We start from the raw sequence: 12417 nt of genomic DNA on the forward strand, positions 1-12417 counted from the left end.
GAAACAGAGCGATAACGTTAGAGGAGAACACAGAAAGAGCAGGTCTGGTGGGAACTCAGCGACGGAAAAATAGAGAATGAAAGCGAGGGGAGCGTAAGAAGGTGAGATAAGGTGAAATTGTGTTTCTCCCTTTCTCCTCCATCACAGGCTCGGCTGATAAGTGATGTCTGACAACACTGGTGGCAGGGGACAACTGTCATCTAAAACACTCCCATCCATCTGGGGATATTCTGTTTGGAAGTGTGTATGTGTGTGTGCTACAAATGTCAGTGTGTGAACATGCAAGCGAATAAGAAAAGCAATTTCGGTCCTGTTCCAGTTAAGAGTTGACATTCTTTACTGAGCTGAACACCACCTATGTATCTACAGATCAGGTTTCAACCTGGTATCCATTTTTTTTTTTTTTTAAATAAATATACCACGTGGGGGTTTTGACCATCAGTGACTAATAAGCTATAATAGCTTCCTCCATTTTGGTGGTCAGAACAGTCAAGACAGCTCACTGGTCAATGGCGCAAATTCACGTTTCAGATTTCACCAAAGTTTAAACCATAGACTGTGTATAAGAAGTGGACGTAGTCACCGTGACGTCACCCATTGGTTTATGGACTGCCGTTTTGAAGCCACAAGTTCGTTGTTTGTCCGTCACCATCTTGGAAGTGACACGAGAGGGTGGAGCTAAGTACAACCAAACACTGAATAAGACATTTTCAGGCGACCAAAAAGGTTATAATTAACTTTCATGAACTGAAAACACACTGAAAGGGTTTTAGTTGTAAGACGAGAAACACGGACAACTCCCAGACCGGACAACGCCGTGGTAGCGACCTGTCAATCACAAGGTAGCCACGCCCTAAATCATCCCCTGCTTTATGGTCTATTTGACTCTAAATTGGACCATAATTTACTAAATGAACATCATGCTGTATTGAAGAAGACTTGAAACTAGTGATTGAGACCATAAACTCATGTTTACAATGTTTACTGAGGTAATAAATCAAGTGAGAAGTAGGCTCATTTTCTCATAGACTTCTATACAATCAAACATCTTTTTGCAACCAGAGGAGTCGCACCCTGCTGGCTGTTAGAAAGAATGCAAGTTTAAGGCACTTCAGCATTGGCTTCACTTTTCAGACCTGGAGGTTTGACGCCTGGTTCACACACACATATACACACCCGAGAGCTGCCCGGTACAACCATGTGGGGTTTCAGTGTCTTGCTCAAGGTTATCGAACCAAATCAGTAGTCTTAGCTCTTCACTAATTTCCCTCGTCTCGATTTTCCCACATGCTTAAATTGGGTTTACTCTCCCAAAATGTAGACCTTTTTCTAAAAATCAATAGCAGCATGATGGTTGCATCAGTGGGTCCAATCAAACTGAGATCGGAGGATTAACAGACAGAACAGATGCTGATGAGATGGCACCTCAGCCCGCCGTTTGACAGCTGGCTTAGGGAAAGCTCCAGAGAGATATTGATTAAGGGTAAATAAGGACAAGCCTCTGGTGTTTCTGTTCACTCGGTAAAGACACTTCTGAATCTGATAAACTGTTCATAATGTAAAAAACATCTACAGTATATATTGCTGTCTTGTTTGCAACGCGGCGACGTGGTGTGAATTACTCTGGGCTGCTGGGCGTGTGCGTGCAGTCGGGATGAGCCTTTTCACACCAGCCGTCTCCCTCTTGGATCGTGGCACTGTGACAGATTGTCTCATCGCCGCTTGGAGAGTGTGTGTGCGTGTCTGTGTGTGTGTGTGTGTGTCAAGGCCAGGTGTGAGACAGGTACAGCATTTCCTGGCAGGACCCGGAGCAGAAGGGAGGAGGACTGATGGGAGTCAGTGTAGGATGTAACAGCCTCTCTCAGAGGGCCGGACCACACCGCTTCATCACACACACTGAAACACACACTTTATCTGCTCACAGGCATGTAAGCGGGCAATTTTACAACCAAATGCACCAAACACAAGCCCATATGTTGTGTTTTTCTATCATGTAAAGTGAAAAATGGGCGATAAGAAGCATTAGAAATGTTTAATTAAACACTCGACACAGGTACCTACACACAACAGGGGATTGGACAAGCACATGTACCCCCACACAATAGCCCGCTGCTTTTAATTACACTCACACCATTCACCCAACCATACAGAGAAGGGAGTGATAAAACAAGAGAGAACAAGAGGAAAAGCTTGAGAGATGATTAAGGCAGAGAGTACTGACAGAGACGAGTAAAAAAAAAACACAGGGACAAACAAGAAAACATCGCATCGACACGGGGAGCCGAAGAGACAAATAGAAAGAGGCAAACAATAAGGACTCCTCGCGCTACACGCCTCGCGTTGCATCATATCAACCCATCAACTAAGAGGGAACCATGGGAGACATCACCCGCTGTCACTTCTCCTGCTCTTATGCGACCAATAACAACATCATCCTGTTCAGCGGCAGCCGCAACACACGGAGTCATTCTGTAGAAAAAGCTTCTGATGTTTAGAGCTGTGATCTGAGAGGAGCTGATAGCTGAGAACCCTCCACTGAATCACATCACGATAAGAAAAACATGCCTCTTCTGCCCTGTTCGGTTTATTTTTATGTATTTTTCCAATTGTTCTCTTCAGGAATAATGTCACAGCAATGAGTATCAGTGCATACTACACTATAGTATCTGTGTAAGGACTGTAGTGCTTATCTGAATGGTGTGCATTTCAGGGAAAGGAAACAATTTCAATGCCCCTAGATTACAATCAATTAACAATCATTGAAGTAATGACACCAACAATGCCTAAATAGGTTGTTTTTATGTTAACACATGATCCAAATTAATCTTATCTTCTTGGTATTTACAAATAGCCCCTATAGAATCGGATTTGCCACAGTCTTCAAATTCTTATTTGTTTTTTCTTCTGTTTAATTTGCAAAACAATTCACTGGAGCTCAGAGCTATAGGTTATTGTTCATTTGTGCTGTTGACTAATAAAAGTTAGGACTGAATCCTCCATCACACATCACTAGAAAATATTAAAACACAACAACTCTCAAACTATAGGACACAATGTTTTTAGAATAGACTTTAAAACTGTATTAGTAACACAACAAAACTACGGTAACAGCCATAGTTCGGTTTATGCAAGAAAACCAACAAGTTAGGTTTAGGAAAAACATCATATTTGGGCTTAAAATAAGTACGTAAACTAAATAAAATGTTTTCATTGCAGTCAATACAGACTGCATGGCGTACAAATGACACGCCAAAAACAAGAATGAAATTACTTGGAATTACCGTGTCATTCATATGCCATTTAGTATGACCGGGCTGCACTGACACATCTCCTTATAAACCCTATAATGTCAGCAAAAAGGTACCTATTCACATCCAGCAGACACAGAGCAAAATTAGCACTCATGTGGCGTCGCCAGGAGACCACCTGATCACGACGTAAGTACAAAGTTAACTCTCCTTTTAGCTCTGTTTTGGTCTCCACCAACTTCTCAATCACACACCTAAGCCACGCCCTTAACTGCAGTAGCCCCTCACAGGACGCCGATTTGTCTGTGATCTGGCTTGCTGGACACAAACGCAACACTTGAAGCCTAACAAGATGGATTTTCCTGCGATCTCATGATATCATGAGAATCCAGCTGCCACGCAAAGTCGTAAGGCCGTAAAATTAAAAAAATGATCTAAAGTACGCTAAAACACTCCCTACGGCTGAGGGGAACTGCAGAGAGAAGATGATAATTCTCTTTGGGTTCATCACTACAAGCAACACCTTTCACATTACACAGTGTTTTCACCCAATGTTAATCTAGAGATATTGATTAGTGCAGCTTTAAGTAGTTTGCTGCTGTAACCGTTCCTTTCCAAAGAGACTGAAAGAGAACAAAATGATAAGTATTTTTTCAATATAGTACAACTAGAAGTTATTGTAAACTGGGACAAAATATTTCTTTAATTTATGTCTGGGAGGCAGAAGCACAATTTGAGCTCATTTGGTACATTAGTATTTTCTTCAGTCATTAGTCTGTGTGCAGCTATTGCAGCTTTGTTCATTTAATAAAGAAGCTCTATTTATGTTTTATCTTCATTTTCAACGTGACCTATTCTTTTATCAATTAATGTGGTGAAAATGTATTTTTAACCACTTTCTACTTTCTAAGAACAAACAAAAGTTTGTACTGCTCAGTAAAGCCATTGTTCTGCTTGTATGGAATTCAAGCCAAACTTCTATATCAATCAGACTGCATCGATGATCCAAATGCACATTTAATACAATCCCACTGATCCTCCATAATGAAATCTCTCCCTTACGCCAGCTGAGGATAAATACAAACCAAATACCCTCATGAGAACGTTCAGATGATGGCCAAGTCTTTTTCCAAGACTGGCAGAAAAATAATCAACGTTCCAAGATTTTCTTTTAGACGTCAGTAAATATTTCATGTGAGCACACTTGCTTCATATTTACATGGGAATATCATCCCCTTTTCATTGTCATATCTAAAACTCAGAAACATGGAACAGCTATGGGATGAGAGAGGATTTTTAATGTCAACTAACAAGTCTGTTTTAAGTTCTGCGCCTGAGCGTAATTGCCAAGTTTTAGTTTGGCCGTATACACGCCTTGGCAATAATCATTAAAACAGATAGACAGTTAGATTATCATCATGCGACCTCACTCTGCAGGCGATATTATCTGTCGTAAGAGGTACACACTCTGTCATGGTAATTACTACGACAGGCAGGATGTCCTCTCATAGCTGTCCGGCCGACACACAGTACGATTAATCAATCACAGCTCATCGCGACCCAGGGGGGGGGTTCACCCTTTAAGACAGGCATAATAATCCATCACTGCTTCTCACATCCACATGCTGATCCATCAAGTCCACACGTCTTGCTGAAGACGACAGAGAGAGCAGAAAAAAAAGTCTGTAATGGAGTGATCTGTTAGCAGATTCTCAGAATAATTATGACTGTCATGATGATGTAACGAAGCTGATGAGTAGTGCCTCAATCCAAAAATCAAAATCCAAAATTTCATTGCTGGGACAATCATTTTTATTTGTTCAAAATGTACCTTAAAGGGGAGATTTAATAAATATTTAATTCTCTTATCAACATGGGAGTGGACAAATATGTTTGTTTTATGCCAATGTATGCATATATTTATTATTGGAAATCAATTATCAACACAAAACAATGACAAATATTGTCCAGAAACCCTCACAGGTACTGCATTTAGCATTAAAAATATGCTGCCAACCTGACCATCAGGATCTATTTATTATCATGAAGTGGAACATAAAGTAAACACCACAGGTTGCTGTGACGACAAGTTCCGTTATAAACTCCATTTAACTCCATCTCTGTTTCCGTGACTACCAGTGGAATGATCATTAGAATATTATTGTATATTCCATGCTTTGTGACAATGATGTCACATTGATGTCACAAAGCCATTGATGTCACAAAGCCATTAATGTCACAAAGCCATTGATGTCACAAAGCCATTGAATTCCTCAGTTTTTACCTATAGAACAGCTGAATTGGGTTCATCTTTTCATATCTTCCATACGGTTGAGAGCTGTCAGAAACATATCTGAAATCAGATAGTCGTCTGAACACATCGAAAACCATGTCTACCACAATGCAGAGCAACGTGTGTAGACAACGCAGAGTAAGTTTAGTAAATGTGATGATTTATTTGTGAAATTCTACTACTGGTTGAAATATTTCATGAACACTTAATAAATGTAAAGTAATGTAATAGAGCCCTCTGACCTTTTGGTATTAGTAGTAAAAGCAGATACACTTCTGTTTTAGCTTTTTTAAGGTTAAAATGACAGATGACCAAAACAAAATATATTGTGTTTCAGGCAGTCAGAAAGGATGATGAGGTCATGATGGAGGTAACGCTTCACATGGCTAACATTTCAATTGGGGACGAACATGGTCCTTTTAATTGGCAGACGGGCAACAATAACGCCCCTCCCTCTGAGCGCTCCGGGGCCGCTGAAAGTCAACCAGCAAAGTCCCGAAGGAAGATGAACAACTTGCGTAGGCAACGCAAAGAGGCAAAGCCCAAAAGAAAGAAGAACAACTTCCGTAGACGCAGAGTAAGTTTAGTAAATGTGATGATTTATTTGTGAAATTCTACTACTGGATGAAATATTTTATGAACACTTAATGGATGTGAAGTAATGTAACAGAGCCCTCTGACCTTTTGGTATTTGTAGTAAAGGCAGAGACACTTTTGTTTTAGCTTTTTTAAGGTTAAAATGACAGATGACCAAAACAAAATATATTGTGTTTCAGGCAGTCAGAGAGGTGGATGACGACATGATGGAGGTAACGCTTCAAATGTCTCCCCTGTCAATTGGGGACGAGCCTTGTCCTATGAATTGGCAGACGAGCGTAAATAACGCCCCTCCCTGTAAGCGCTCTGGGGCCGCTGACGTTGAGCCAGCGAAGCCCCAAAGGAAGCGTGCCAACAAAAGAACGTTGGACGCTAGCCCTGCAGCGCACAACCACAGGTAGGAGTTACATCACATCACTTTTGATGATTTACACTGAAGATTTAAGACTTCCGATATTTAAGGAAGTGTATTTACATAGGACATTTCAGCATTTTCATGAAACATTAAAAGCATCAAGAAACACATTATAAAACATAAAAATAAGATAAAAAATGTAATGAAACAGAATACGTAGAATGCATAACATAAGATGGAAAATAAAACCCACTGAATAATAATAATAATAATGATAGTAAACACATTCTTCTTCTGCACTAAAGCCCCGACAGGAAGAAGAAACAGCACGACCTGTGAGGAAGCAATCCCTTTTAAACTATATAGAAATGTGATAAACAATGATAAAAGTATTAATCCTATAACACTGTTTTTACTACTGAAACAGCATACAATCATAGTGCTGCTGTATTGATCCCAGTGCTGTAATACTCACACTGGCCACTGTAACTCACAGCTCTAGTGATGTAATGCTGATCCAAGCAACCTTGCAGCTGCAGGGGGCCCAAAACAGGGAATCCACAGAGGAGGTACCAAGATCATATGTATGGCAGAGGGTATATGCTGATTAGTAAGACAGAGACCAGTAGAATTGAGGAATACTACGATTTATGATGACAGGAAAAGAGGGGTGAGTTCTTTGTTCCAAGTATATAAGGTTATGATGTAAGGAACGCGGGCAGTTGCGTCCGGACAGACGTGTCCGGACCTGCTCGGGTTTTGGTTGTGTTTATGTCTGTTGATATTAAACACCGTGAAAACTCTGCTTTTTGCAAAATACTTGTACAGCATCATGTGATTCATTTGAGTAACCTGTGTTGACTTTCTGACACCATTAAAATTGAACCTGAAGAACATTGAGCTGGGATCTCTGCCGTTCTTAGCCCAAGGCTTGAGATTTCCAGACTCAACACCTGGATACCAACAAAGGCAGGCGCGCTGTTTCCAAGCGGAGAACCTCAGACGGTCCAAGTTTGGTAATCGTTGTCAAACAAGACATCCCAAAACCCAGTGAAGAGACTGAGAGGAAACCAAGAAAGGGTGCTCACAAAAACAGGTAGGTTCTCTAATGCCAACACACACCTGGAATCAATTTATTTGAAATCTGATCGGCAGAAAAATTGGACATTTGGCATATTTGGAGTTTGGGGGGTTTCATTTACTGTTAAGATTCAAGAGATTCAAACAAGATTTATTGTACACAGACCCTCGTGGCACCGCATGGTCCAAGTCATGAAGCAGACACGACGAGGACAGCAACAGAGGAGCAGCCGTCGTTCGCGTGCCGGCCGAATCAGGTAGGTTCTCTTATGACAACAACACACTTCAACTTGTTCTAAAGAAATTCTGATCAAAAATGTCTTTAGTTATCGGGAAGTTACAGGTTCAACCTTTACTAATGTGTGGATTAAATGCTCATCATATAGGTCATTGAACGACAAGAGGGACCAATGAGAACGGTCCCCCTTTGCCGGACGCCACGCTGAACCTCATCATGCTCCGGTTGTACATTTTTGTGGGTTCAAAGACATGCAGTGAGTGCATGAGTGTGAATGGTTGTCTGTCTCTGTGTCAGCCAGACTGTGATAGTCGGCTGACCAGGGGAGGCTGTCCAATAGAGGACGCCATGGCGCTGCCCTCCTTCAGCCGCGCACAGCCATGCAGTGATTGCATGACTGTGAGTGTTTGTCTCTCAGACTGTGATAGTCTGTAGAGCAGTGGCGGCTGGCCAATAGGGAGCACTATGGCGTTACCCTCCTTCAGCCACACACAGCCAATAAATGATATAAATTGGCAATATTTTCTGTTTCAAATATGGAATTCACCCAGTAATATGTGTAAAATATGACAGAAAATCATCTGTGCAAAATGTCAAATGTATGTCTGAAGTTCAGCTCTGGGGTGACGGAGAAATCGCCCACAACAGGCGGGTCTGTGTAGCAGTTTAGCCAATTGCTGATTCAAGATATGAACGTATGACATTCAATTTAGCCAATCGGCGTCCTCAAATCTAATCTGAAAAGGGCGATTATTTTATCGCCCCCAAGCCAACTACTGCTAAAGTCAGGACTTGTCTCTACGGGGGGCATTTTAACTGCATGACAATGGTGAGCACGACCACTACTTCAAGACCGAACCCTAACTCGGTAAAATCTCTCCTCCAAGAGTCGTTCAGAGGAGAACTTTGGCGGATAAACTACAGGTGAAAGAGCTGGGCCAAGATCAACCCGACCTTGTAATAAAACAGCAGGCTAGTGAAAAAGGGAAGGAGTATATGCGAGGCTTCTCTCGTAGCTGGTACAACAGAAAGTCCTGGCTAGCTGGATGCAGTCGTGCTAATGCCTTATTTTCCTTTTTAATCAACTGTATGTTAGACTTCAATGGCTGTGACAGTTTGGTTTCCAGTTTGGTCACAGTTTATAGGGTAAAACAGGTACAAATCTATATTTAGAAAAACAAATATGAACAATACGTATTGTATTTTAGGAAGACTTTTATACTGCATGCCCGGTTTTTGTTTTCGATGTGTTTTAGGAAAGCCTTTAGTAACACCACGGCCAGGGAATACAGATGAAAAATGGCCTTTTCGCTAATTCTGTCATTTTTTATACCATGTGTATTTATTAATTTGCACTGCAAAAAAAACAGTTAGGTTTAGGCAACAAAACTACAACTTCTTTAGGTTTAGGCAACAAAAACTACAACTTCTTTAGGTTTAGGCAACAAAAACTACAACTTCTTTAGGTTTAGGCAACAAAGGCTACAACTCATCAACATGGGAGTGGACAAAGCAAACACTTTATGCAAATGTATGTACATATTTATGATTGGAAATCAATTAACAACACAAAACAATGACAAATATTGTCCAGAAACCCTCACAGGTACTGAATTTAGCATAACAAATATATGCTCAAATCATAACATGGCAAACTCAAGCCCAACAGACAACAACAGCTGTCACTGTGTCAGTGTGCTGATTTGACTATGACTTGCCCCAAACTGCGCCTTTCTAGTGTTCCAACCACTCAAAGCGCTTTACACTACATGTCAACATTCACCCATTCACACACACATTCATACATTGATGGCAGAGGCTGTCATGCAAGGTGCCAACCTGGCCATCAGGATCTATTTATTATCATGAAGTGGCACATAAAGTAAACACCACAGGTTGCTGTGACGACAAGTTCCGTTATAAACTCCATTTAACTCCATCTCTGTTTCCGTGACTACCAGTGGAATGATCATTAGAATATTACTGTATATTCCATGCTTTGTGACAATGATGTCACATTGATGTCACGAAGCCATTGAACAGCTGAATTGGGTTCATCTTTTCATATCTTCCCACGGTTGAGAGCAGTCAGAAACATATCTGAAGTCAGGTAGTCGTCTGAACACATCGAAAACCATGTCTACCACAAAGCAGAGCGACGTGTGTAGACAACGCAGAGTAAGTTTAGTAAATGTGATGACTTATTTTTGAAATTCTGATACTTGTTGAAATATTTCATGAACACTTAATAAATGTAAAGTAATGTAATAGAGCCCTCTGACCTTTTGGTATTAGTAGTAAAAGCAGAAACACTTTTGTTTTAGCTTTTTTAAGGTTAAACTGACATGATCCAAACAAAATATAATGTGTTTCAGGCAGTCAGAGAGGATGATGAGGCCATGAAGGAGCTAACGCTTCTAATGTCTAACCTGTCAATTGGGGACGAACCTCGTCCTTTTAAGTGGCAGACGGGCGAGAATAACGCTCCTCCCTGCGAGCGCTCCGGGGCCGCTGACGGTCAACCAGCAAAGTCCCGAAGGAAGATGAACAACTTGCCTAGGCAACGCAAAGAGGCAAAGCCCAAAAGAAAGAAGAAGAACTTCCGTAGAGTAAGTTTAGTAAATGTGATGAGTTATTTGCGAAACTCTACTACTGGATGAAATATTTTATGAACATTTAATAAATGTGAAGTAATGTAATAGAGACAAAAATGACAAATGACAAATGATCCAAACAAAATATAATGTGTTTCAGGCAGTCACAGAGGAAAAGCCCATGAAGGAGATAATACGGCTCATGGCTAACCTTTCAATTGGGGATCAACCGCAGACGGGCATGAATAACGCCCCTCCCTCTAAGAGCTTTGGGGCCGCTGACGGTGAGCCAGCGAAGCCCCAAAGGAAGCGTGCCAACAAGAGAAAGTTGGACACTAGTACTGCAGCGCACGACCACAGGTAGGAGTTACATCACATCACTTTTGATGATTTAAGATGAATCTGAAGATTTAAGATTTCAGATATTTAAGGAACTGTATTTACACAGGACATTTCAGCATTTTCATGAAACATAAAACGCATCAAGAAACACATTATAAAAGATAAAAATAAGATAAAAAATGTAATGAAACAGAATACATAGAATGCATAACATAAGATGGAAAATAAAACCCACTGAATAATAATAATAATAGTAAACACATTTTTCTTCTGCACTAAAGCCCCGACAGATTTGTCCAAGCGGAGAACCTCAGACGGTTCAATGTTTGGTAATCATTGTCAAACAAGACATCCCAAGACCCAGTGGAAGGACTGAGAGGAGACCAAGAAACCTTCTCAAATAAACTAAACTATGATTCAAAAAGTACAGCATGGGATTCAAATAGCAAAGAAACCACCGGATTCGCCTGTTATCAAGCAATTAAATAGGCATTATCAGTCGCTATAAGCACCATAGATGTGGGTCAGTAGGGGCCTACTGCACCTACTACGTTGTAACAGTCAAAGCAACACCATCTAACATCTTATAAAACTGAATGTTTGACACGTTTTGAACACAAACAAAAAGGCTTCTTTAGGTTTAGGCAACAAAGAAAGCAAATCAGTGAATTTCCCAAAAAAAACTATTTCTTTAAGCTTGAGGGAATCTTTGAGCTCAGTAGAAATACTGACTTCATTTATATCGACATACACACATATCGATGGACATGAATTATTATAATGTTTGGACAGCCCTATTGGTACACAATCACAAATCTGGAATCCACCCATAAGTGGCCCCTATTATCTATATCCTCAGTTGGCTTTAGTGCTTCGCATTGATTCAATTACGACCTTATGCTCTTTTCTGTTAGAAAGGCAGTAAATTCAAACCTTTAAGTCTCTATTCTCACATATGATGTCATGTTACAGGTTCTTAGTAGCACCTCATCTTTCTTTTTAATAGCCTACTGAGGGCTTTTACTCTGCCCTTTAAACAGCATGGGCGATGTGTACCTTGAAGGAAATTATGTGTTTTTGTGTAGCTGAGAGTTTTCTGAAAATCTATAACAAATATAAAAGGTAACGGTATTTAGTAAAATAAATATATGAGGTTCTCGTTAAGCTAATTTCCAGGCTTTACGATGCCAACATGAATCCGCTGTGGACGAGATTAGGACGTGTTTTTGGCCATCTGTTTAGAAAAATCTGCTACCGCTGCCTTCCAACACTTCAACAGTAACATCTCTGTCGACCCACACAAGCAGGTATAAACAAAAGGCGCGCATGCACGTATTCACGCACACAACAGGACCCCAACACACAGTATCAGGAGTAATCTGAGATATAAAGCCTCATCGATCAGAGCTGCTCTCCCTTGAGGATTACATCATTGCCCAGCAAATAGCCAATCAGAGCACAGCTGAGACTGTCCGCTCTGTGACCCCATCTCCTGTAAAAGTGAAGGCAATAAGAAAGAGCTACACACACACACACACACACACACACACACACACACACACACACACACACACACACACGTCACACAGAGGCATTGATATCACTCCCTCAGGTAATGAGTGTTTATATGTAAACTTGCACCACTGCAATGCTCCTCTAGTTAATGTAAC

General features: G+C 40.8%; 1 protein-coding gene and 1 long non-coding RNA gene across 3 annotated transcripts in view; one reads left to right on the top strand and one right to left on the bottom strand.

The window, feature by feature from the left end:
* The window catches only part of apaf1 (apoptotic peptidase activating factor 1), a 52930-nt gene that overhangs the window by 15112 nt on the left and 25401 nt on the right, over nt 1-12417 (bottom strand). The gene's annotated exons all lie outside the window — the stretch shown is intronic.
* Nucleotides 7448-8033, top strand: LOC141762095 (uncharacterized). The gene is made up of 3 exons (XR_012592723.1): nt 7448-7589; nt 7738-7830; nt 7960-8033. It is a non-coding gene; the product is annotated as an uncharacterized LOC141762095 (long non-coding RNA).

The sequence above is a fragment of the Sebastes fasciatus genome, chromosome 23 (assembly GCF_043250625.1).
Source record: "Sebastes fasciatus isolate fSebFas1 chromosome 23, fSebFas1.pri, whole genome shotgun sequence".
Classification (NCBI taxonomy): domain Eukaryota; kingdom Metazoa; phylum Chordata; class Actinopteri; order Perciformes; family Sebastidae; genus Sebastes; species Sebastes fasciatus.